Source organism: Rhinolophus sinicus, linkage group LG13 (genome assembly GCF_036562045.2).
Source record: "Rhinolophus sinicus isolate RSC01 linkage group LG13, ASM3656204v1, whole genome shotgun sequence".
NCBI lineage: Eukaryota > Metazoa > Chordata > Mammalia > Chiroptera > Rhinolophidae > Rhinolophus > Rhinolophus sinicus.
The window spans coordinates 50,946,080-50,971,308 of NC_133762.1; the positions used below are offsets into that span (position 1 = coordinate 50,946,080).

At 33.9% G+C, this 25,229-nt stretch overlaps 1 protein-coding gene and 1 long non-coding RNA gene across 5 annotated transcripts in view; both read left to right on the forward strand.

Moving 5' to 3' along the window:
* Nucleotides 1–24,830, forward strand: LOC141568106 (uncharacterized). Its single transcript, XR_012491120.1, has 3 exons — nt 1–1,297; nt 19,888–19,987; nt 21,032–24,830. It is a non-coding gene; the product is annotated as an uncharacterized LOC141568106 (long non-coding RNA).
* Nucleotides 1–25,229, forward strand: part of MACROD2 (mono-ADP ribosylhydrolase 2) — a 2,106,080-nt gene that overhangs the window by 20,162 nt on the left and 2,060,689 nt on the right. The gene's annotated exons all lie outside the window — the stretch shown is intronic.

The window sequence follows — 25,229 nt, forward strand, 5'->3', positions numbered from 1 at the left end:
GAATTTAAAGATTATGTAGAGGCAGAGGGTTTCCTTCCCCAACAAGTTTTCAATTGTGGTGGGATGCATCTTTTGGAAGAAAATGCCAAAGAGGACCTACCTAACAAAGGAGGAAAAATCATTGCCAGGACACAAGCCCATTTTGTGGGACTGCAAGTGGGGATTTTAAGCTGAAGCCTTTGCTAGTCTACCATTCTGAGAACTCCAGCGTATTTAAGAAAAACAGTGTCATAAAAAATAAATTGCATGTGATGTGGAGGGCAAACAGCAAAGCTTGGGTAACTAGGCAGTTTTTTATTGAGTGGGTTCATGAAGTGTTTGGGCCAAGTGTAAAAAAATACCTCCAAGACAAAAATCTTCCAATGAAGTGCCTGCTTGTTATGGATAATGTTCCAGCTCACCCCCAGGCTTGGAGGACGAGTTGATGGAAGAGTTCAGTTTTATTAACGTAAAGTTTATGCCCCCCAACGCGACTCCTCTCATCCAACCCATGGATCAGCAGGTCATATCTAATTTTAAGAAGCTTTACACCACAGCACTGTTCCAAAGGTGCTTTGAGGTGACCTTGGACACAGAGCTAACCCTCAGAGAGTTCTGGAAGAATCATTTCAATATCCTACATTGCTTATGTTTCATAGACAAAGCATGGAGGGATGTCTCACAGAACAATGAAGTCAGCATAGAAGAAATTGTGGCCAGACGCTGTCCCTGAACGTGTATTTGAAGATGTTGAAGAGGATACTCCTGTTGTTGAGGATATTGTGTCTCTGGGAAAGTCCATGGGCTTGGAAGTGAGCAGTGATGATGTGGAGGAGTCAGTGAGGACCACCAGGCTGAACTCACCACAGAAGAACTTCAGAACATTCTGACGGAGCAGCATCAGGCGGCAACTGAGGAATTGTCTTCGGAGGAGGAGGGAAGACAAAGTGTTTCTGCTGCACTTATCAAAGAAATGTGTGCAAAATGGGTTGAAATGCAAATTTTTGTTGAAAACTATCACCCTGATAAAGCTGCTGTAAGTCATGCCATTAACACTTTCAATGATGCTATGTCTCACTTTAGACAAATTTTAAAACATCGGAAAAAGCAAATGTCAATTGAAAAATTTTTAGTGAGGAAAAGATCCAGTGAGTCTAAACCAGGTGTCAGTGGTGTAAAAAAATCAAGGGAAGGAATGGCAGGAGAGGAGTCACCTACAGTGATTATGGAAGAGGACCACAGAACACCTGAACAACAGTCACCTATTGCGATTATTGAAGGGGACCCCCCATCCAAACCATGACTATCATCATTGCAGGTAAGAAAAAATTACATTTTCATTTTTATCATCTACAGTACTGTTTTTACATTGTGTTTATTTATTATTGCTTTTACAGTACAGTCTATTGTGTTTATTGCTTTAATTGTGTATCATATAATGTATCTCTGGTATTAGATAGTAAAAGTCAAGCTAAATCGCTGTTTTAGGGGTTGATTTTAAAGGTCTGGAATGGATTAATCCATTTTGCATTACTTTGTATGGGAAACCGTGCCTCGGTTTTCGAATGTTTCAGAACTTGAATGGTCTTCCGGAACGGATTACATTAGAAAACCGACATGTCTTTCTGAATATTGAGATTCTTATTCTAAAATGATTGAATTTTGTGTAAGTGGTCTTCCCTTCTCTGATCTCTGACAGTGTAATTTATCAGTACTTTCTGTTGGTGATTGGAACACTAGTGATTTTTTCTCCTTAACTAAGACAGACAACTAAATGCAGATCACTGTTGTGTTTCTAATTAAGTGATTAAACACACTAAGCCAAGGCATTCTTTGAAACACTAGCACAATGGGAGCCATGGATTCAAGGAATAGTACTTTTTTTCTTTGCAGATTTCACTGCATAATATTGTTACCTGATTTTCCTGGATATATAGGAAAATTCTTATTGTTGGTTCTCTCCTGGTTTAGTTGGTGGAAGAGGCCACTGGGAATTTTATTTTTAATTAGAAAAAAGGCTTATGGAAATCACCCGTCTTCCCTCCCTCTTTATTGTTAACAAAGTACTTGTGGCCAGACTCTTTGGAATTATCTATACTTAAACAGCTAAATAAGGAAACTTCTGGCTTTGTGCTAGTGGCTTAAATGGTCATTACTAGGATTATCTGCATTACCTTTGGGGAGCAAATTAAATAGATGAAGGGCAACCAACTTTTAGGAAGAGAGATAGACATTGATATGTCTTTTTCTTATTTTCTTCCATGTACCCAAAACTAGATGTTAAGTTATCTGAGATTTACTGAAAAGTGACATAGTAAACATAACATTCTTGAGTTTAGTTTTGACCAGTTGCTAATTACTCCAGGGTGGGATTTTAAAGACTATTTAATTATGCTCATGGATGCTATACTGGGTAAATTTAAGTTTTTCTTGGTAATGGAAACAATGGGATGAAAACGTCTTTTTTCTAAATAAGGTTGTACTGTTATTCTAAATATGTCATGTATCTCTGTGATAGAGACCATTTTAGATTTCTCTGGTACTATATGAAGTAATTTTTATTTAAAAGTAAACATATAATATCTCAGTGTGCATATGGATTGAATTCTATTACTTTGATGATTAAAAAATTGCTTAAATGCTCTGACATCTGAAATGTGTCTACAAATCAACTTTAACAACTTACTTTGTAATTACTTCTAAAAATGAGTTCTAATTACTTACAAGTTAATAACATGCAACTTTCCTTTAAATGTTGCTTGTATTAATTTAAAAAAATTATTTAAAAAAGAATATATTAAAACTAATGAAAAGTCAAATTTTTATTCTAGGCATTAATTTATATTAAGTGTGATATAATGTAAAGGTGTTGGAATCCGCTAGAGTTGGTCACTACTATACACTTAAACGTCTGTATTTTTTGTTGTATTTTTATAAAACAAAGTAATACATTAAATCAGGGTCATTGTGTAAAGCACTCAGAAGATATAAAACATACAGTTAAAAAATGATACTTTCCTCTTCCCTAAACACTGAATTCCAAACAGGCACTATAAATACAGATAACATTTAGGTGATTATTTTTCTAAACCTTTATGCATTTTTTAAATTTTATTTAATGCAGCAATGTGTCAAGCATTGTTCTAAGCACTGACAATTTGGGAATTTCTGTTTACACCTAATAACCCTAGGAAGTAAGCATTAAGTAGGACAGAAGATTAGCTAATTGAATGGTTAACCCAGCCAGTCAGGCATGAGGGTCTGTGCTCTTAATTCTGCTGCCTTTACACTTATAAATACTCTACTATTGTATGTGTACTCATATGTAGTATTTTGTTAATTTTTTAGTACAAACGAACATTACATATACATGGTGCTTTTGGAGCTTTTCCCACTTAAAATTATATTTTGATGTTTCCTTGTTTTTTTTTTTTTTTTTTCTCACAGCTATATGTGTTGCCATAATTTATTTAAATTTATTTACCATAAATTATTTTATCCTTGATGGAAACTATTTTTTTTTCCCGATTGCAAACAAAGTTATGATGTATATGTTTGTAATCCTTGTGTATATTTATAGAGAGATTTCTGTAAAGTAGAATCCTAAAAGTGGAATTATTGTATCACAGGTAGTACATATTTAAAATTTTGGTCAGACTGTCACATCATTCTCCAAAATGGCTGAAATAGTTTATACAGATATCAACATTGTTACGAATACCTGTTTTCTCATAACTCTGCCAACAAAGATACTATTAATCCCTAAAATGTTTGCCAGTGGTATGGGCAAAAACTAGTAACTCTTTGCTGTTGCTATTTTCGTTCAGCCATTTGGGTTTCTTTTGTGAGTTTTATGTGTTCATAACTTCCGCCCATTTTTTTATTGGATTGCCCATTTTGTGTTTTAACTTTGTAAATGTTGTAATACTTTTAAAAAGTCTGTTGTTGAACGGTATGGTGGTTAAGAACACAGATTTGAACCAGACAGCCAGGCTGAATATTGGCTTTGCCACTTCTTTGGGAAAGTTTCTTAATCTCTGTACCTCAGTTTCTAAATTGGAAAACAAGGTTAGTGATGGTATACCTCAAAAGATCATTGAGACAAATAAATTCGTAATTATAAACAACATAGAACAGTGTCTAATCCTTAGTAAGTGATCTCTCAATACTAGCTTTTATAATAATTATTGCTGTTGTCATTTATGCTGTTTTATTAGCAAAATTTAAAATTTTTGGTCACATCTGCTAGTGTTATTTTAATGTCTGTTGCATTTTATGTTTTACTAAATTAAGACTTCTCATTCTAATATTTATAAGAAAAATGTAGTTTTTTAGTTTCTGCAAAAGGTTCGCTTATTTTTACTTTAGACTTGTTATCTGTATGAAATTTCTTTTTGTGTGATAGGAGGTGGGTGGTGTTAGATTTCCCCCGCAGTGTGTATTAGTTATCCCTAATGATGTTGTCTTAATCATATACTCAAATTTCCATGTATATGGGAATCTGATTTTGGACTCTTCATTCTATTTCATTGATACATTTGTGTTCTGTTTGTCAATTCTTGTGTCACTATGACACTTATAATTACTATAGATAATGTATTTTGATAATTTGGGGAAAATACAGTAATCCTCCTTTTTCAAAATTTTTTGTGTTTATTTTGATATACTTTTTCATACTGATTTTAGATTCTCTATTCATAAAGTTCTATTCATATTCTAATTAATAATTTAATCAAATATCTTTACAATGTTGAATGTTCTTATCGAAGAATATCTCACCCAAAAATTAATAAATATGATGCATACACATGGAGAATCTAAACAGTACTGACAAGCATAAAATGAAAAATACGTCTTTCTCTATGACTCATTCCCTAAAATCTCTAACCACCTGTAATAGTTCATGATGTATGCTCTAGAAAAGTTTGTCTTTATATAAATGTGTATTTAGAACTCTCCTATCGTTTTATACACACAGAATCATGCTCTAATACTGGTTTACTTCATTTATTTTTAAAGGCTTCACAGTCTATCATAGTATGGAAGTATTGTGATTTTATTTAATCACTTCCTTATTGATGGGCATTTTGATCATACCAGTTTTTGTTTTTGTTAATATAACTAATATTTTATAGAATGTCCTTGTATATTTATCTTTGTATTCTTGTATATGTTTATATCATAATAATTTCTAGACGTGGAATTGCTAAGTCAAAAGGTTCAAGGTTTTTATGATAGACGTTTTCAGTTTCCACTTTAAAAATGTTGAATCAACATTATATTCTCACTTTTAGTGTATGCGAATGCATATTTCCGAACACTTACTCTGGATTTTATCAACTGTTTTATTTTTGCCACTATGATTGTTTTGCTATTTTTAAAATCATGAGTGAGGCTGAACCTATTTTTATAGGTTAATTAGCCATTTGTTTTTCTGTTTAAGCACTTACTGTGGGCCAAGCACTGTTCTAAGTGGGTTGCGTGTTAATTTAATGAATATGAATCCTCATATCATTTGCTTTTTAGAAAATGATTTTTTTTCTTATGCACCTCCTAAGAGTTCATTTTACATTAAATAATTACTTTTAGTTATATGGATTGCAGAGTTTTTTTGTTTCACCTATTGTCTGTTTTTAATGATTGTGTGTATATAAATTTTACCGACAATTTTACATTTTTATGTCGTCAGATGATGTTTTATAATTTTCTTAATCTTGCCAGTTTTGGTCAGGCTTGTTGCTAGATATTTATTTAAAAAATAAACATAGATTTCAAAAAATTATGAATGAAATCTTTATTCCTATTTGATTTTCTAACTGCTTATTGGTGAGGTATAGGAAGTGTTGATTTTTGAGTACTAAACTGGAATTTTGTTATTATGCGTAGTCTTTTAAGAGATACTCTTGGATTATCTAGATAGACATTAAAGCCTTCTGCAAGGGATGTGCTTATAGCTTCTTAATATTTGTACCTCTTCTTATTTCTTTTTCTTTTGCTTTGACTGAGCTTACCAGTACAGTTAATTAATAGTGCTCAAAGCAGGCATTTTGTTTTATTCTTGACTTTAATGAAATTTGTTTTTAGGATACTATTAGTATTAATAGGATAGTAATCTCATCTTTTAGGGGCACTTATTTTGAGGAAAGTAGTTTACCTAGTAAATGGACATTACCTTGAATGTTAAGCAACCTAACTTTTAATTCGGTATTTGTGCTTGTGCAGATGTTTTATTCTCAAATCTCTTATTTATATAGTGAGGATAATTATTAATCTGTAATGTAAAATTCCTACAAGGAAGTTGCTAAACATATATGAAATATCATTGTAGTCAGCCTATTAAAAAAATCAGTAAATGACAGGTTGCTGTATATTGAGTTATTTTCCAGTACTAATTGATATTTCCCACATGGGGCATGATTTCTGAGTCACGGAAAATTTTTTTGCTGTGAATTTTTGGTCACTCTATCATTGATCTTAAAAGTAGTTTGTATTTTTCATGGGCATAATATAGTGAAAGCTTATTCAAACTTTTCATTTTTTTCCTGTCAGCTCTTAAATTCATTGTTCAGGAAAATAGAGGGTAAAATAGTACAGGTAAACAAAAAGTGGTTAACACATACCCATTTTGAAATCATTCAGACAGCCCACAGGAATTCAATAATGAACAAGACACAGTTTCTGCCTTTTGAATTCTATATGATGTTTAATAGCTTTTACTTGTCTTCTCAGCTGAGATTTACTGAGACTAATATTTTAATAGCCTCCAGTTCCCAGCACAATGACTGGAATCTGTTGGGTTCTCAGTATTATTTTGCTTAACATATTTAATGTTTGTGAAATGTATTCAGAATACAGATTCTGATTCAGTTGGTGTGGTTAGGGCCCAGGAGCCTCTACCCTATTAATAATAAGCACCTCAGGGTGTTGTCCTGTGGTTGCTCCCCATATACACAAAATTGTTTCTGAATAGAGATTTTTCCATTGTATCTCATTGAATATAAATTTTGGAGGGAGAGGTTCACTGTCATCTTTCATGTTTTGTAATATAAATTTGCCTTTCACTTTAGACTTCAGCTTTTCATTTATGAGTAAACTGTTCATTTAGCGCAAGTGTGGGTGGGCTCTTGATATCCATTTAGTAAATATGTGTTGATTACTTAATATTGTTAACTTGCAATAATTATAGAATTAACTGTAATTTACTAATACAATGATTCATTTTAATTTAACTTTATGTTTTTTAATGTATTTTTTATAAAGCCCTTCTAAAAACTGATTTGGTCTTTTTTCCTCCTTGACATTCTTGTCATGACCTAAGGTGCATAGAGCTTGAAAAAGTTAAGCATTTCACATGAGGGCCCAAATATTTTTTTTAATGACCAAAGTCTAACCTTTATTTTAAAGAGTATTGCATGTGAGTAGCTGGTTTTGTAATAGTGACACTGTATCTTCTATTTTGAGATTTAAATGTCTGGTGTAATTCGATTTAACAGTGTAATTTAGCTTGAGACTTTTTGAAAGTTTTCTTTGCTTTCCTCCCCCCCAGCCAAATTTTAGTGATACAAGGTCTGACAATTAAGTTCATGAACTTGTTGCAACGATGTTGCTAACCTTTTTTGATATCAGAGGGATTGGATTATTCATTATGAATTTGTACCCACTGAACAATTAACCAAGTTTACTATTTGGAAGTGCTGAAAAGGCTGCATGAAAAAGTTAGATGACCTGAACTTTTCACCAATTCGTGGCTCTTGCATAATGACAATGCACCAGCTCACATGGCGCTGTCTGTGAGGGAGTTTTTAGCCAGTAAACAAATAACTATATTGGAAAACCCTCCCTACTCACCTAATCTGGCCCCCAATGACTTCTTTCTTTACCTGAAGGTAAAGGAAATATTGAAAGGAAGACATTGTGATGACATTCAGGACATCAAAGGTAATATGATGACAGCTCTGATGGCCATTCCAGAAAAAGAGCTCCAAAATTGCTTAGAAGGGGTGACTAGGCACTAGCGTTGGTGCATAGCTTCCCAAGGGGAGTACTTCGAAGGTGATTGTAGTGATATTCAACAATGAGGTATGTAACACTTTTTCTAGGATGAGTTTTCGGACTTACTTAATTGTCAGACCTCGTATGTTTACAATGCATAGCAGTTTCTTTCTTTCTTTCTTTTTTTTGGATAGCAGTTTCAGTGGTGCTGTTTACTCCAGACTGTATGAGTATCAGGCTCAATGACCCTGGTCCCTCAAGAACACTTCCAGATACCTTTACGTTTGCATAAGATCTACTCCTTTGCCTGAAACAAACCAGCCTTTGGGAAGGGCCTTTTTCCAGGAATTGCCTGAAACTTCCCCTTTCCTTTGTTGTGCCTCTCCTTACCTACCTATGGTATAAAACCTTTCTACCCTTTTGGGAGTTGGGAGATGGCCTTTGTTCAGGAGTCCACCATAATCTCAGGATGCCGGCATTTTTAATAAACCTGCTTTTTTTTTCACCAACCTCGTCTCAAGTTTTGGATTTCTTGTGGTGAGCTGCCAGATCTTTAGCATGGTAACAGTTATAGTCTAAGGTAGCTTGCAATATATTAGACCATTTTTTGTACTGTTATGCCATAATGCTCCAAAATATGAACAAATCATGACCAATCAAACATGATTGCAGGATATAAGTTAAAAAAAGTTTGTAGAATTTATTAATTTTGGCATCACTAATTTGGTAAAAATAGAAGTGCTGATGGGAGTTTAATTTGTTACAATATTTCTGTAAAAATTCTACAGTAAAATTGTACTTTAGTAAATATTTTTATTGGTGAGTAGAATCAATTACTTTCCACTTTTTTGGTCTTGTTCATTTCTTCCATTGAATTTATATTCTTAGGATGTAAGTTAAAAAAAGTTGTAAGAGTTACGAAAACATTTTCACAAAGCTCTATTTAGTAATTAATAAAAGCTCCTTTCATGGAATTTTATAATTGATACCATATGTATTTCATCATGATGGGCATTTAAATATTTTTTTTTATAATTTTACAATTTTAATAACAGATACGTAGTTTCTTGATTGATACCTTAATTGAACTGTACCCAGCCCAAAGGAATGAATATTTAATTTCTGAATTTATCAGTGATGTTGCTAGTCTATGTGAACAAACCTTTGTTTATCTGTGTGGGTGGAAATAAGGGGTGAAAAGGTAGTCATGATAGTGATGCAAATGATGTTGGATCTGCCAGCAGTTTCTGGGTGTGGGCCTGGATTGTGTCTCCTGAAACCAAAGAATGGAAACACGGACCCAAGAGAGGCAAAGAGTTTTAAAAAGAGGATAGTTTTTTGAAAGCAAAGGGTCAAATCTCCCAAGTGGGAGGGTGACACAAATGGGGGGTGCCCAGTGATTGAGGCAAAAGTTCCTTTATACCTTCCCTTGTCTGCTTGGGGAAGGGGGCTGGAGCCTTCTAATGGAATTCGTCTATCAGCTTTGCCCATCCTGAAGGGGTTAACCAAATAACCCATTCCTGTCTATCAGATCTGCTCTTTTGTTGGCCAAAAGGGATTTGAGATAATTTATTAACCTCAAGGCTTGTTCTCATATCTTTGTTCTGGAGTGAAGAAGACATTTTAGAACCTGGAGTTTCAGGATATGGCTGCTTTTTGTTTATTCCACCTGTCTACCTAGCAATGTACTAACTAACCTGTCTCAATAGACTAAGAATTATTTGAGATTAATGATAAGGGAAACAAACATTCCTTTGGAATTAGGAAAGATTCTTCTTTATTGTTTGTTTGTTTGTTTTAACAAATACTTCTAAAGTGCTTAATATATGCCACATTTAATTTTAAGGGCTTTACAAATGTTAACTTATGTAATCATCACAACCCCATGGAGTAGGTACTGTTAGTAGTAGTAGGTTGTATTATTTTGTTTTACAAATAAGGACCCTGAGATAGAGCCGGGTTAGCTTGCTTGCCCAAGGTCACACTGCTGTTGAGTGGCAAAGTCTGAATGTGAATCCAAGGCCTTCTGGATTCATTTATCCTCTGTTAATGCTGCCTTTTGTTTTCCAAAAGCATTGCTATGTGTATGTGTTAAGTGTTTACTATTGTTAATAGTTACATTTGATTTTTGGAAAGATGTGCTTTATGCTGTGTATTATATAATTTTTTATGGATTATAATTCATAATGCTATGTTTGTTTTTAATTTAAAACATAAACAACTATTAGAAAAGGTTAAGTTGTGGATAATAAAAATGGTAATAATCACTGAACATTGTGAGGAAGAAAGCTTTGTCCCTCAAGTAGATGTGTAATGAATGTTACTTTATACCATTTAAAAAAAATAATTCACATTTCTCTAGTTTCATCTGTATTCCAAATCTATTGAAAGTTAAAAAACCGCTTTATTTAAAAAATTTTTTTACCAGTTACCATTTATCTTTTGTTTAAGTTAGAAGGGTAGACCACATATTGAACATAAACTATATTTTGCAGCTTTTAGCGGCATCTCTGTGAACTTGCTTGTCAGACTGGAGCACTAAGATATCTATGGGTTTTTATCAGGGGATATGTGAAGCTACACAACAAAATTATTACTCTTTTAAAGCACCATTTCTACCAACAGATTGGTGGGGGTGGAATATTAAGTAATTTAATTGCTTGGCATTTAAGAAGTTTTTTTTTTATGTTAAAACTAAATGATTCTCAAGATAAGAGGCAAAGAATTTTATAATAATGGTTTCTACCCTAGAAATCTTGGAGGTGTATGTCAGTTCATTCTGTGGAAAGGTTTCAGGAGAGGTTGGTTGTATTTGAAGTTAGTTGTCTTGGAAAGTTGTAAAGTGAACTAACAACCAACATAAAATGCTGGTCAGTAAAGTTGAGAGAGTACCCTCACTTTATTAGTCAGTTGCTATAGTGTCATTATGGGAGTCTCGGTTCTTCTTGCTGATGAAGTGAAGAATCAAAGGTCAGCAAGCTGATTAATATGCAAGCAGGGTTTATTAGTGATATATTCTCAGGGAAGAGAACAGGCCTATCCGAGGTGGGGGAGAGAGGGAAAGGGGGAGGGGGAGGGGGAGGGGGAGGGGGAGGGGGAGGGGGAGGGGGAGGGAGAAAGAGAAAGCTTGCGTGTGAGCGAGCGCCCTTGTCCCGAGGACTTATAGTTTGGTGGGTGGGGTGAGGGAGTTACATGTTGATTTGGCAGGAAAAGTGGTGCTTGCTCTTCCATCGGAGGATGTGACCTCCTAAGATGGATGAAGCTCTGCTGACTCAGATCCTTATCTTGCTCCAGACCATCTCTTGCCATCTGTTGTTGTGTTGTAAAAACAGATACATGGCCGAAGGCAGTTAATCAAAGCTAGTTATGAGCTTTTTCTGTAGGCACTATGGACCCCCTCCTCCTCCTCCATTTTCTAACTTCTGCCTAACATTTTCAGTATACCAACTGTTAATAATCTTTGTTGGGTTGCTGAAAACAATCGTATTACCAGAAAACATCTTGTTTTAAATTTTGGAAATATGTCAATGTTTTCTTGGATTTTATTATAGCAAACCCCACTTTTAAGTAAATTCTAAGTAAAATTAGGATTTTTAAAAAAGGTAATTTTTAATATTACCTTGTTATAAGGGGTTACTTAATTTACAAAAGGTCGAACATGGTGTACTTTTAAATAGCTTACTTCTTCAGCTTCATCAGATCATTATATGCACAGCATTCAGGCCTGCATATAATATAAATAAGTGAGTAATAAATAAAGCAAGCAAGAAACATCAATGTTCCATATGATGTAGGGATATTTCTCTGTGAGTCCCCAAATGATGTAGTGGACTTTTGAGTGAGTGAGTGAGTGATGCTGGGATCGTATCTTGTGAGACCAAAGAATGGAAACACGGACCCAGGAAAGGCAAAGAGTTTTGAAAAGAGGATAGTTTATTGAAAGCAAAGGATCAGACCTCCTGAGCTGGAGGGGGTCCCGAATGGGGGAGCCCAGTGACTGGAGCAAAAGTTCTTTTATACCTTCCCTTGCTTGCTTGGGGAAGGGGGCTGGAGCTTTTTCATAGAATTCATCTGTCAGGTTTGTCCTGTTTGCCCATCCTGAAGAGATTAAGGAAATAACCCATTCCTATCTATCAGATCTGCTCCTTTGTCTGGCTAAAAGGGATTTGAGATAATTTATTAACCTTATATTGTTCTCATATCTTTGTCCTGAAGTGAAGGAGACATACCAGAACCTGGAGTTTCAAGACATGGCTGCCTTTTGTTTATTACACCAGGCACCCCCACTGTCTACCTAGCAACATGCTAACTAACCTGTCTCATATAGATGATTGGTTTTCTAAATATAAAACATCGTGGGGAAAGATGAAAAGGATATAAATTTGGAAACCTGTATAGTCAGTGTTTTGTTTTTTAAACCTAATGGTTTGGGTGTAAACAATGTGAATATGATGACCTTTAATTTCTAAATAGTACAATTATGGTTTGAATGTGCCACTTATTTTTTATTATTAAGTATGACATTTAAAACAGTAATCATTTGACTTGTAAAGTGCCCTGAATGTATTCTTACAGTCTCCAGATGGAAATTGTGGTACAAGGCTTGTTTTAGTGACTTTAGAAGAAAATGGGTGTGGGGTGGGTGCAGGGCACCTTTTAATAGGGTAATTATGGGGACAGCAAATTAAATGGTTTGCAGTGCTGCCTTGGAGTGTATTTTTTATGTGGAATTTTATATCCAATAGCAGAGAGACGTACAAAGCATTTTCTCTTTAAAAAATTAAATCAGAAAGAAATATACTTTATTCTTTAAGTTTTACTGCCATCTAGACTTGACTGAAGAAGAAAAATAGCAATTGTTAAAATTGGTATAGTTCACAGGTTTTCATATTCTTAGTCTAAGTTTCTTGGTTTATCACTATATATTTGTTGTTCATTCAAACATGTTTAATTTACCTCATCTGTAAAACTGTGTTGATTGCAAATTTTCTATAAATTGGCTAATTACTTTTATAATAAAGAATATACTTACATAAAGTAAAATGTGTATGATAAAATAATAAGAAACCTAACTTCTGGCTTCAAATTTCTTTACTTATGTTTTAGTAGAAGATGAACCAGAAGTAGGAATTAAAGAGTTGGAGAGTGTTTTTTGGGGGCTTGCTGATAGTATATAAGAGGATTACTAAAATGGCGGTGAGGGAAGAAACTACTGTAAACTGAGGCTTCCAGATTCGTGATATTAAGTGGTTGAGATTCTTCTAAGGACGTGTCCGTCAATTTTCTGTTCTTGCTGTTTCTGGGGTAGCAAGCTGAGTCCAAATTGCAATGACAAAATAAATAATAATAATAAAAAAATCCATAGCAGCTCTGGAAAACAGGAAAGGGTGCAGTCAATAGGCCAGAATATTTGGGAACTTTCTGGAATATATGACTGACAAGATTAGATGATTAAAAACCACTAGTACTGAACAGCCTGTAACTCAACATAGGGAAAATATCTGGTTTTCTGAGTAGACAGTATACTTGCTTCTGTAATAGTTCAGAAATTCACCCAGTTTAGAGATGGCAGGGTTAGAGCAGAGAAATGGCTCTGTGAGCAATATCAAGGTAATTAGAAGACTACAGAAAAAAATCTGCCTACTGGTCTCTTCCCTTTACCATGCTAAGGGCAAACCCCTTTCACAGAGTCCCACAGCCTTACATTATGGGCATGATGGGAGTGGGGGAGACTTTGAGGAAAAGAAAGCAGTGACCTGCACCAGCCCTCAATATTGAACAATCTAGGTCTTTATTTAGAAAGATGAAGACAATCATTTAATACTGGATACGCGTTTGAGGAAAGTCAGCAGTGCTAAAGAGAAGACTTATACTAAAACAAGCAAAGCAGACAGTCCAGAAATTACAGTTGATGTAAAAAAAAAAAAAAAGCAAACTGAAAATTTTTGTTTAGAATTGGGAAACATTGTATTGAGAAGGAACAGGGAAAGAAGTTCTAGGTCATTAAAAATATAATTGCCAAGTAAAATCATTGGAGGCCAAAAACTATAGAGGATGCTAGAATCCAGAGTGCTAAATTGACTGTAAAGCTGTTCTTAGAACACTTGCTGACCTAGAGGCTTACTTTTAATGGTCACATGGGTTTGAGGGGATAGATCTTTGGGCTTCCACTAGATGGGGAATTGGAATTGAGGCCTCTGTATAAGGTCATGGCTCATCAAGATCATGTTTAAGTGAAAGAGAGCTTAGAAAATTAAATTTAACTAACAGCAGAGAGCATCAGAAAATTTTCTTCTATGGGCATGTAGGTGTAAGACTGACATACCTCACTTAAAAATTTGTGATCATAAGCCTGCATTCATGTGGGTGTGAAATTCTAATTTATACTTTCTGCCTAGTTCAGGAAACTAGTCAGTGAAAGTTATTTGAAAATACACATAATCAAATGTTGATATTTTTACAAAGCACCTAACAGAAACAAAAGTTAATACTCTTTAGGGAGATACACCTTCAAGATAAGCTTTTTAGTATGCCCGTTGTAGGAGATTGCGTGAAAGGCTTTGAAGAAAATTAGCAAACATGAGCAAAGAGTAAGCAGGAAAACCAAACAGCAGAATTAAACTTCTGTGAATGTCGCATATTGAAATTACTAGATGAGTATGGAATATATGTATAAAATGTTTAAAGAAATAGAGTGGGGGATTAACAACATGAGCAAGGAACAGAATGCTGTCAGGAAATACTAGGAAGATTTGAAAAAGAATAGAACTTTTAGAAATTAAAAATATAATAATTGAAATTGAAAAACATTAAATGGCTTAAATAGATTAAATCCAGTGGAAGAGATTTGATGAATTTGAAGATAGATCTGAAAAAACAACAACAACAGAGCTATGGAAACATGAAAGCAATATTTAGAGGCAGAAGAATAAGCATGTCTAACATATATGAAGTTAGAGTTCCAGAAAAGGGGAATTAAGAGACTGATGACAGTCTTATCTAAAGAAGGAATGACTGAGAGTTTTCCAGAATTAAAAGATGTGAATCATTAGACTGAAAAAACACAGTAAATTCAGAGGAAGATAAATAACTAGATAATACTAAAGACAAAGAAAACTTAAACGTAGCCAGAAATAGATTATTTACAAAGGTATAAAAATTAGACTGGTAGCAGACTTCTAAACTACAACAATGGATGCCAGAAGTCAGAATTCAGTCTTCAGATACTAAAAGAAAACAAATGTCATCCTCGAAATAATAACTAGCAAAGTCATTCAAAATTAAGGGTTTTGAAATATATTTTCAGATAAACATGAGACTGATAAAAATGTAAAAGTTTGGCTATACTGTGTTGGTAAGCATGTGTATAACAAGGAGAACTCTTATCTTGCAGAAGTATAAACAATCACTTTTGAGAGTAATTTGGCAATATATAGTATGTATGTATGTATGTATATATATGTTCATGTGTGTGTGTATATACACACCTTAGTGTTGTTTGTTGATCTATTTTGAGCATGACATAAGTGAAATCAAATTTTAAGGAAACAAAATTTACTCTTACTACTTACAGTGCACTTTAATCTATCTCTGTGCCTTACCACTTTGTTCATTTTCTTCCTTTTCCCCTTCACTCTTCACCACTCACTCTTCTCTTTAAAAAAACAAAAGCTGTTTGTGACCTTGTGTGATTTTATTGATGGGTTATGAGAGTACTTTGAAAAACACTACCTTAAAGAAACTCACACTTAAGTGCAAAGAGACAAGGATAAAGATGTTCATAACAGTATCGTTTGTAAGAATGAAAAATTGGAAGCAATCTTAAGCCCTAATAAATGAAGAGTGGATAAATAAACTGGAGTATATCCATGTAAGGACTTTTAACTATAAATCACAATAAATTGGTGAATTATACCTATGTTCAGTGGATACACTTAAAAATTCAATGCTGAGTATAGAAAGCACAGTGCAGAATAATATATAAAATGTATTTATATGAAGCTTAAAAATGTAAAGCAATATTATATATAGTTTTATAGATATACACATATGTGAGAAATATATTTTAAAAAATCCATGGAAATGAGATACACCAAACTTAAGTTATCTCTGGGAGGGAAAGGTATTTCTGTTATCTATTTTTTTCTGCATCAGGATAGTGGATACATAAGTGTTTATTTCATAATATCTTACACCCTTTGTATGTCTAAAGTATTTTACAATAAGTTTTTTTTTTTTTTTTTTTAAAAAGGATGGTTGCATTATTGATAGATTGAGATTTCTCTCAGAAGCAAAAGGAGTTGAACATTATGAGAGAAAAGTTTGAGACCTATAAAGTAGATCCAGGAGATCAGTATCTGTGAAATAGGAATTCCAGAAGTAAAAAATAGGCACGTATTGGGAAGCAGTAGATAATAAAACGGTAGAATAAAATTTTCTTGAGCTGAAGAACATCAAATAAAATACTGAAATCAAATTTCCCGCAAAATCAAATACTGGTAAAACGTTGGCATTTAAGGATGAAAAGAAAATCAAGTTTTCCGATAAACAGGCTTACCCTAATGGAAAAAAGAATCAGATTGACATCTGATTTTTCTTATGCAGCACTGGATACTAAGAAACAGTGGAAAGTTCCTGTAGGGTTATTATGATCCTAAAGTTCTGCATACAGTAAAACTATTTCAAGTATGAAAACAAAATATGTATTTGTTCCAAAGGACTGTGAACTGTTACACTTATAGACTTAAATGAATATTTGATGATTATTTGTAAATAGTTTAACAAAATGAAATGAACCAGAATAAAGAACTGTGGACCAAAAAAGGAAAGGTAACAGGCGTTCTTTGGATATATCACGGGTTCAGTTTAAACCATTGGAGTAAAGCGCATTGTAATTTTTTTGCTAGTGAAGGATCTTGCCTTCAGTTTGTAAAAAGCTCAATATCTGTTGAAGTGCAGTAAAATGAAGCACAATAAAATGAGGTATGCCTGTATACATTAAACATTGACAAACAAAAGCAAACAACAAACCAAAACCCAATCAATCAGTGAAACTTATGGCTAAATCTAAAATATTGTTAATAAGGTACTTTGAAGTATAACTTTAGAGAAGACATTCCTAATAAAATGGAAGATACAAAAAAAATGACAAGGAAGTAAAGTTCTAGATGATTTAGTAATAAAACCTATGCTCTAGCAGGTGAGAGTGGTGAAACGGAAATGAAAAGAATACGATGTATATGCTATGCAAAGAATTTTTATTCATAGAATTATAGGAATGCATACTTTTCACTTCTTGATATTTCTGAAGAAGTATTGGTGGACATACATGTTGAAAATTTGAGGAGACTTTTGTTAAAAGATAGCAAATGGGGGCGGCCGGTTAGCTCAGTTGGTTAGAGCATGATGCTCTTAACAAGATTGCTGGATCGATTCCCACATGGGCCACTGCAAGCTGTGCCCTCTACAACTAGATTGAAACAACTACTTGACTTGGAGCTGATGGGTCCTGGAAAAACACACTTGAAAAAAAAAAAAAGATAGCAAATAATTAGTTACCTCTCCCAGCCTTCTTCATATGTGTTTGGAATGACTAAAAATATATCTAAAAATTAGGTCTGCAACAACATTGGGCAGCAAGAAAGGGGGACACTGGTATAGCAGATTTTGGGGAATTCCATGAGGATAGAAAGCAGATGGAAAGAAAGGAGCAGAGAAACAAGAGTAGAGAAAATCACAACGGAATATGAGTTTCTCCTCAGTGTATCTCAAGAAACTCCATTTGTGTTGTTGACAGTTTCAAAGATTTGGAGTCGTCTGTGGGGTAATCATCAGAGAAATTAATTTAAAAACTACTTTTAACAGCCGGAGCCTCTCTATTTGTACAGACTGATTGTCAGCAGGGATATTTTTCTCTAGGGTAGAGTTGTGGCTTCTCTTATGCAGATGATGATTCTGGAAAGCCTTTTGGTAATGTGTGATGGAGTTGCAGAGTAGCAGAGCTGAGCCTGAGAACTCTACCAACATCCAGAGTGGAGGAGAAGGAAAGGGAAAGAACACATGTTCCCACATGTGTGAAATACAGTGAAATACTCCACCCCACAAGTAAAGTCTTCCTGATATTGGCAGTCTGGGGGATTCCAGCCCACAACCTGTTTTATGACCACACATTATAAAATAGAATATGCCTCTTGATAGGCTCTGCCCACTCACATTCAGGCTGAAAGCAGCTCTCCTACTCAGAGAAGATGCCTTCAGAAAGGGACAGACCTATATAGATCTGCAGGAGAAATGCAAGCCAGTTAGATAGCTCTAGAACACCATTCACAATTTTCGAATAGCGAGGGATCACCAGAACGCCAACAATACAAACAGAAGATGAACTAAGAAAAAAACTGACCCCTGAAGAACAGGAATAATACAAGAAGCAGATGGAATGTAAATGTAATTTGTATCCTCAGAGAGATTTAAGAGGATAAAACAGCTGAGAAAGTAAGTCAAGCTATTCTGAAAGAAGCAATCTGCAGAGTTGTCAGAAACAAAAATCTGATTGTTAAAAAAAATAATAAATTGAAGGGCTGAAAGCTGTATTAATGATTTAGAAGTAAAGTTGGGGAAACATCCTAGAACCTAAAGATAAAAAGGTGGAGATGGAAAATATAAGCAAAAGTTTAAGTGACATGGGTCACTTAAGTGACATGGAAGCATGTATTTCTATCTTCAGAGGAGATAAGAGAATGGTCAAAGAAATAGTAGAATACAGTGCCTAGATGCAAGGGAGTGTTATATGGATATTTAAGAGGAGTGAGCTCAATATATACTGATGTGAAAAGATGGTCAAGATACATTAAGTGACGAAGCAAGTTATAAGAGCAATATGCATAGTATGATATTTGTGGTCAGAAATCATGCATGTTCAAATGTGCATGAGACATGAAATGTTAATAATGGTTTCATTTTGAGAAAAGGATGGAGGAATGACAAAGGAATATTTTTTCATTTTTCTTAAAACAATGTTTTATAATGAACATATTTTTATTTAAGAAATGAAGCACTAAAAGTTATGTTGGAGAGCATAGGAAGAGAGCACAAAATGAGGGTAGCAGTGGTTACCTAAACCACTTTAATTTACACATACGAGTAGTCTCAAGTCCAGTTTTCTTTGTAACATACTTTTCTGTTACTTCTTCACTATTCCTAGATTTTCACAGAAGTATATTTTCACACACTTCTCTAAACCTTTTTCACTCAGAGTATGAGAGTGGGGATGGCTAATTCCTTCATTGTATGTGGATTTTATGAGAGGTTATATATGTATATACAGATGGTGCCAGAAAAATGTATACACATTTTAAGAAAGGAAAAAAAACTATTACAAATGTAATACTCAGTATATACTTATAACAAAAGATGAATACAAGTCACGTTTGACTTCTGCAATTACAAAAGGTGCTCAAAGTGGTTACCATCAGCATGCAGTCACTTCTGATTATGGTTAACTACTGCTTGAGCAACATTGACCAAAGTGTCCACTTGTATACATTTGTTTGGCACCGCCGGTTTATGGAGAATACCTTAAAGTAAGGATATCTTCAAGGTATTGCTTTATTAATAAAGGGTAGTATCAATCTCACATCTTTTGTAGAATGAGGATGTAAATAAAATAATGAATAACGGAAAAATAAGGAGACTGACATATTCAAGATTTTGAGTTACATCCTGATGGGATTTTTTGTGTGTTGAGAGTAGGAATTCCTCAGTGCCAGACTAGTAACATGTAGTATAATCACAGAGATGTGAAGTAGTGTTCTGGACCACCTGAAAGGCCCCATCCCTTTTTGTGAGGAGATGGGTTTGATCCTTGATCTCAATATGCCACATCTACTATAAACTTCTGAACCCTCCACCATCATTCAGGATGCGTCTCTAATGGTTGAAGAAGTGGTGGAGGACGACATGGAGAGAGTGCCTGAGGATCCTTGCCTGGGACAGTTTATGGGAAGAAAAAATCTTACAGGTATTCTTCTTATGTATTTTACTTGGTTGCTGTGTTTTTGTTGGATAAAGTAATTATTTCTCTCGATGGAGTGGGGAGTGGTTAGTGGGGTGTAGGAGATGGGAGGGTTGGGATAGAGCCATCTTTTATAAGGGTGGTAAAAGAATTAGGAAAGAATACTAGCATTTTTCTGTATTTCTTTTTCTGCTCTTACACAATTTTTGCTGTCACCTTCACAATGAAGGAAGTTGTATCAGAGTTCTTGAATTAAATAGACTCACTTCTGTGGTAATAAGATTCACCAGGAACATTTAGGTACATAGCATGGTGACATAATAGTATTAGCTAGCAGCAACTTTTAGAAACCAATGGAAAGTATTTAGATCTGTGAACTGTATTGAATTTTAAATATTTTGAATACATGTTTAAACATCTTTTTTGTAATTGACTTGTTAACCATCTCTTTGGTGATGTTAATTGGTTATGTAACCATTTGACACTGACTTATTTCTCAGGCATGAAAATGTTTAACACTGCTAGTTGTTAGTTGTAAGTTGTTAGTTTATTGGAGGTCCTTCAGTCTTAAATTCTTGATTTTTCTCTAGAACAGCAGAGACTTAAGTGCCAGGAGCTTGGTGAATGTCTTCCAAGATAGCTCTAGGCCCAATGCAACTTAAAAGTATTGCAAAAAGATTTTTCTCTTCAAATCATGTGTCAGGGAATTTCAGTGACTTTTCTATATATATACTTACTGAAGTTCTATAAATGGTATCTTCAGTTGTATACCTGATAGTTATGTTATAATTCTGTTGTGCTTTTTACATGATAATATAAGAAGCATGCATGAGTGTGGGTGGGAAGTTGTTTTTGAAACCATAGAGCAGTTGGAAGATATGCCTGTCACAACTCAATTAAGAGGATACGAACAAAGATTTACCAATAAAATTGGCCAAGTGAGAGCATATCTGGTAAAGTTTTATTTTCTTATTTGTTTCAATGTAAATAAGAAGTATGGTTCTTAAGAGAGAATTTTGTGTTATTTTCTCTTCTTTTTTTTTTTCCTAGCTTTGGTACTAGGAAAAGAACTCTTTTTTTATCCCATGTTGTCTTCCAGTCCATTTTGGATCAAGAAAGACTCATTGAAGACTCCTTTGAGAAGAGTCTGTTTTGAAGAAGGAAAAGGAAATACTGTTGAGACAAGAAGGCAAACAGACCAAAAAGGATAATAGAAACATGTATTTTTGTTGTGTGTGTAATACCAATAGGACTTCATAGAGTGAACATGGAGAGCTGAGAGGAAGACAATTAAGAAATGACTGAATTTTGGGGGCCTGATGGAAAAATGTTGGCCATCTACTAATGTGGAAAGACAGTTGATGCTTTCAGTCCTCGGATTCTCTGTCTCTGCTGTGTACAGTTACCATAAACTCGTCCCACTTTCAGAACCACCCCTTTGTTCTCTGTGAAAGATGGCACTCTTGCTTCTGTTTCAGCAGTAACTCCAAGGATGAATGAAAATATATAGGTGTGTGTGTGTGTGTGTGTGTGTGTGTGTGTAACTGTACTAAAAAGTACAGTTCATTTATTTATCGTTAGAACTTTGTAACGTACCTCTCTTGTATTTTATAATTCTGTATAGCTCAAAACCAACCATTCATTATAGGGTTTTTTTGGTCAATAAATATTATATTTTCAAGATGATGTATTTTGATTCCTGATCATATTCTGGTCAGTTTTCTTCAATTTGATCTCTATAGACAGCTTCATAAAACTGAGATTTTATTTTTTTACACTTAAATAATTATGCTATCTATGGTTGTGTAATTGTATGATTTTCTGTTTTTTGTTGTGATTTTAACAGATTTTATTTTACTGTATATGACAAAGTAAAAAATTTAAAATAATATGCTGTAATATGGATACTCATAAATGTTCTACTAAATATTGTTTGGTTTTGGTATAAATCCTGACCCTGAATGGCAAATTTATCTTAATTATTAGAAATTATTTACCTGTGTTATATAGAAAGCATCTTATGGATTTGGCTTGTGTATATTTTTAAATTTAAATTTCATTTGTTTTTTATTCTTTATTATATAATCATACTCTGTTAGGCAGCTTCTCTTTGGAAGACAAAAGGAGGACTTTATGTTTTTGAACCTATAATTCGTAGTTTTACTTCTTTAGGCCAATACTATGAACTCTGAACCTCATTCCTAATTCTTCCATCTTTCCTTTTTTTGAGAACTTTTGGAACAAATTGTGATCTATTTTGAGCATATCTCAGTTGTCAAGAATGTATTCTCAGCCTTTCTCCTAAGAGGATTTCTTGATTGAAAGTCCTTCGGCGTGCTGTGATTGTGTGTATTTATGTAAGGGCCTGACTTTGTTTCAACATGACATAGTGAATTATAAAAACGTGTTTATCACTGCATTGCTGGTAGTGACAAAGGCGAGGAATAACTTTAATGTATATCAAGAGGGAGAATGGTTGCAATGGAATATTGTGGAGCTGTTAAAATATGGATTTTATCTATTCATTTTTAAAGGAATGTCTGTGATATTTTAGTAAGTGTGGAAAGCTAGTTATAATTCATAAAATGTCCTGTTTCTAAAAACTTGCTTTTATAAAATATGTTGTGTATGTTTGAAATAAAGGAAGTTATAATTATCTTAAATTGTGGGATAGAGGATAAAGAAGGAATAGGGATGATCTGTTTTTCCTTTTCATATTTATGTTTTATCACATTGGTTTCAGTGATAGTGTTAACTCTTGTAATTTTTGAGGAAGAGTTTAAGAATTATAGAAAAAGTACTTAAGTGTAATTTTACTCTATTTTTATAACTTTATAGAAAAATTTAGTAATTAGAAAATAATACTTATAGTGGTCAGTGATATACATGACTTACTATTACTGTGAAATGAGGTAAGGAAGATGCAACATTGATTATGACCCATGGGAACACTGAGATAGAAGCCACCTTTACCTATAGGAGACAATGATGAGTCAGGGTAAGTTTGCACATTTGAAATGTGGTCAAAATTCTTTTTATAGGAACTAGTTTCAGCTTAACCTGCTTTCTTTCCCTCTCAGTGCTTTTGCATTTGCAACATTAAATTGCCCAACAAAATTTAATTGAAATGACTTGTATCCCTTTTTTTCTACCTCTTCTTAGAAAGGACCAGGCAAAAGAGGAGCATCCAGCAGTATAAAGAGGAAAAAGATGAATATTATTTGAATACTGTGCTGGAGAACACACTGATTAGAATCAGGCATGGTGGACCTTGCTCAGATCAAAAATTTTCTGGGCCTCTGTCTATTTAGCTGTAAGTTAAGGGGTTTGGGCTCTCTTGGAAATAGGATTACATAAATAAAGAATCCTTGCATAATAGAGAATTGATTTTAAAATGCAATATTTCATATGCCAACACAAATAGCTTTACCTTTTTGGGGGGGATGAAATTAATATAATGATACATATAGACGTGAAGTTGGGCGTTACTTTGGTCTACTAGAATATTAGAATATTTTTCTTTAAGACGTGATTGCTGCTACATAAGGAAAATTAATACAGTAGCAAATATCTATGGCTATCTTAGGCGTGTACAGTTAACATCATGAGTTCATAAGGTATAATTTTAAAATATAGCAGTTTAAAATACAGCAAAGTGACAGTTAATAGAAATGGAAGTGTCAGAAAATAGTTCTGTTGTAATATTGAAGGAGACAAAAGCCTTAAATTTATTTTGTATTATACCAATGGGATTGTGTGTATGACTTTAAAAATTACAGTTTACTTGAGGAAAGAATATTATGTCTGTGGGATAGAGATGAATTATTACTATTAAACTTCCCATTATGTGAAGTCAGTGAACCCAGTATTCACAGCAGAGATTTGCTTTTTATTTTTGTCTCTACCAACATTCTTCCCCTCAGCTTGAATAATTATAAATCCCTTTGGTTATTTTAATATTTGGTTAAATAAACCGTATTACCATGTTTTACTCCTTTCAACTAGTTTATCAAAGGATTGTGAAACCCAGTATTTTCCAAATTTCAAATAGTTTCATACAATATTGAGTCAAGTTTGTAGTATATGTTTGTGTACAATATGAACTGTAAACTGATTTATGAATTGTAGTCTATATTTGTCATCTGTATATTTCAGAGGCTTATCAGTTATTTGGCTTTTATTATAACTTACAGGATTATTTTAAAGATTGAAAGAGACTATGAATAGAAGAAACACTTTGAAAACAAGATTATACGAACATAAATGACTGTTTTAGTCACTGGTTAAAAAAGATTAGAGGACCTATAGTATGTTCTTAAGGGTTGGAAATACTTTGCAAAGCATTTACTTATGCTAGGTGCAGCTTTATGGTACAGTTTTATGAATAGCACTGTTTTACTGAGAGAAAAAATTGAGATAGTTTACTAGATAATTGACTCTACCAGTAACATACATTGAGATATGGAAATATATGACATAAAATAATTAAGAAAAAATAAAGAAAAATTTCCAATTCAATCAATAGACTTTTACAAATAGTTAACTTTTTTTATAAGCGACTCTGAAAATACCCAATAATATTTTAAAGTTGAGACCTCACTATATGACCATAAGGTATTAAAGTTAATTATACTTCGGTTTCTAACTCGGCCAAAACTAAACTCGTCTTCGTTTCAAGTCTGTTCACCCTTTACCCTTTTTTTCTGGAGCTGTCTCAAGTTATTTACTATTCTCCAGTAACACCTGTTTCTAGCAAGTCCTAAATTATTAAAGTTTCTTCTTTAAAATGTCTTTTTTGATGCCTCTATTTCTGTCACTCCTGCCATTACTTGAGATCAAGCTCTAAACATTTTTTATTTGGATTATAATGGCAGCCTCATAACTCATCCGTCTTTAAAGTCTTGCTGCATCCCATCCATACCATTCTCAAAGCAGTCTTTCTAAAGGTAAATCTAATCAAGTCACTCTTTTGGCATTCTACCCTTTAAAAGTTCTTTGACAAAGGACTAAATTCATACTACAAAGGACCTCTTTATGACACTGCAAGATAGTTAGAAGCACATAACCATGGTTCAGATCCCTGTTCCACCCTATGTGACCTCTAGTAAGTTTAGATTTATTCCTCAGTTTGTAAAAGGAAGTTGATCACAATCACCTACCTTGTGGGATCATTGTGAGGATTTTACGTATGTGAAAGTGCTTAGTACTTTGCCTGGCACATATGTTAACTGCTCTTGTGATTACTTCT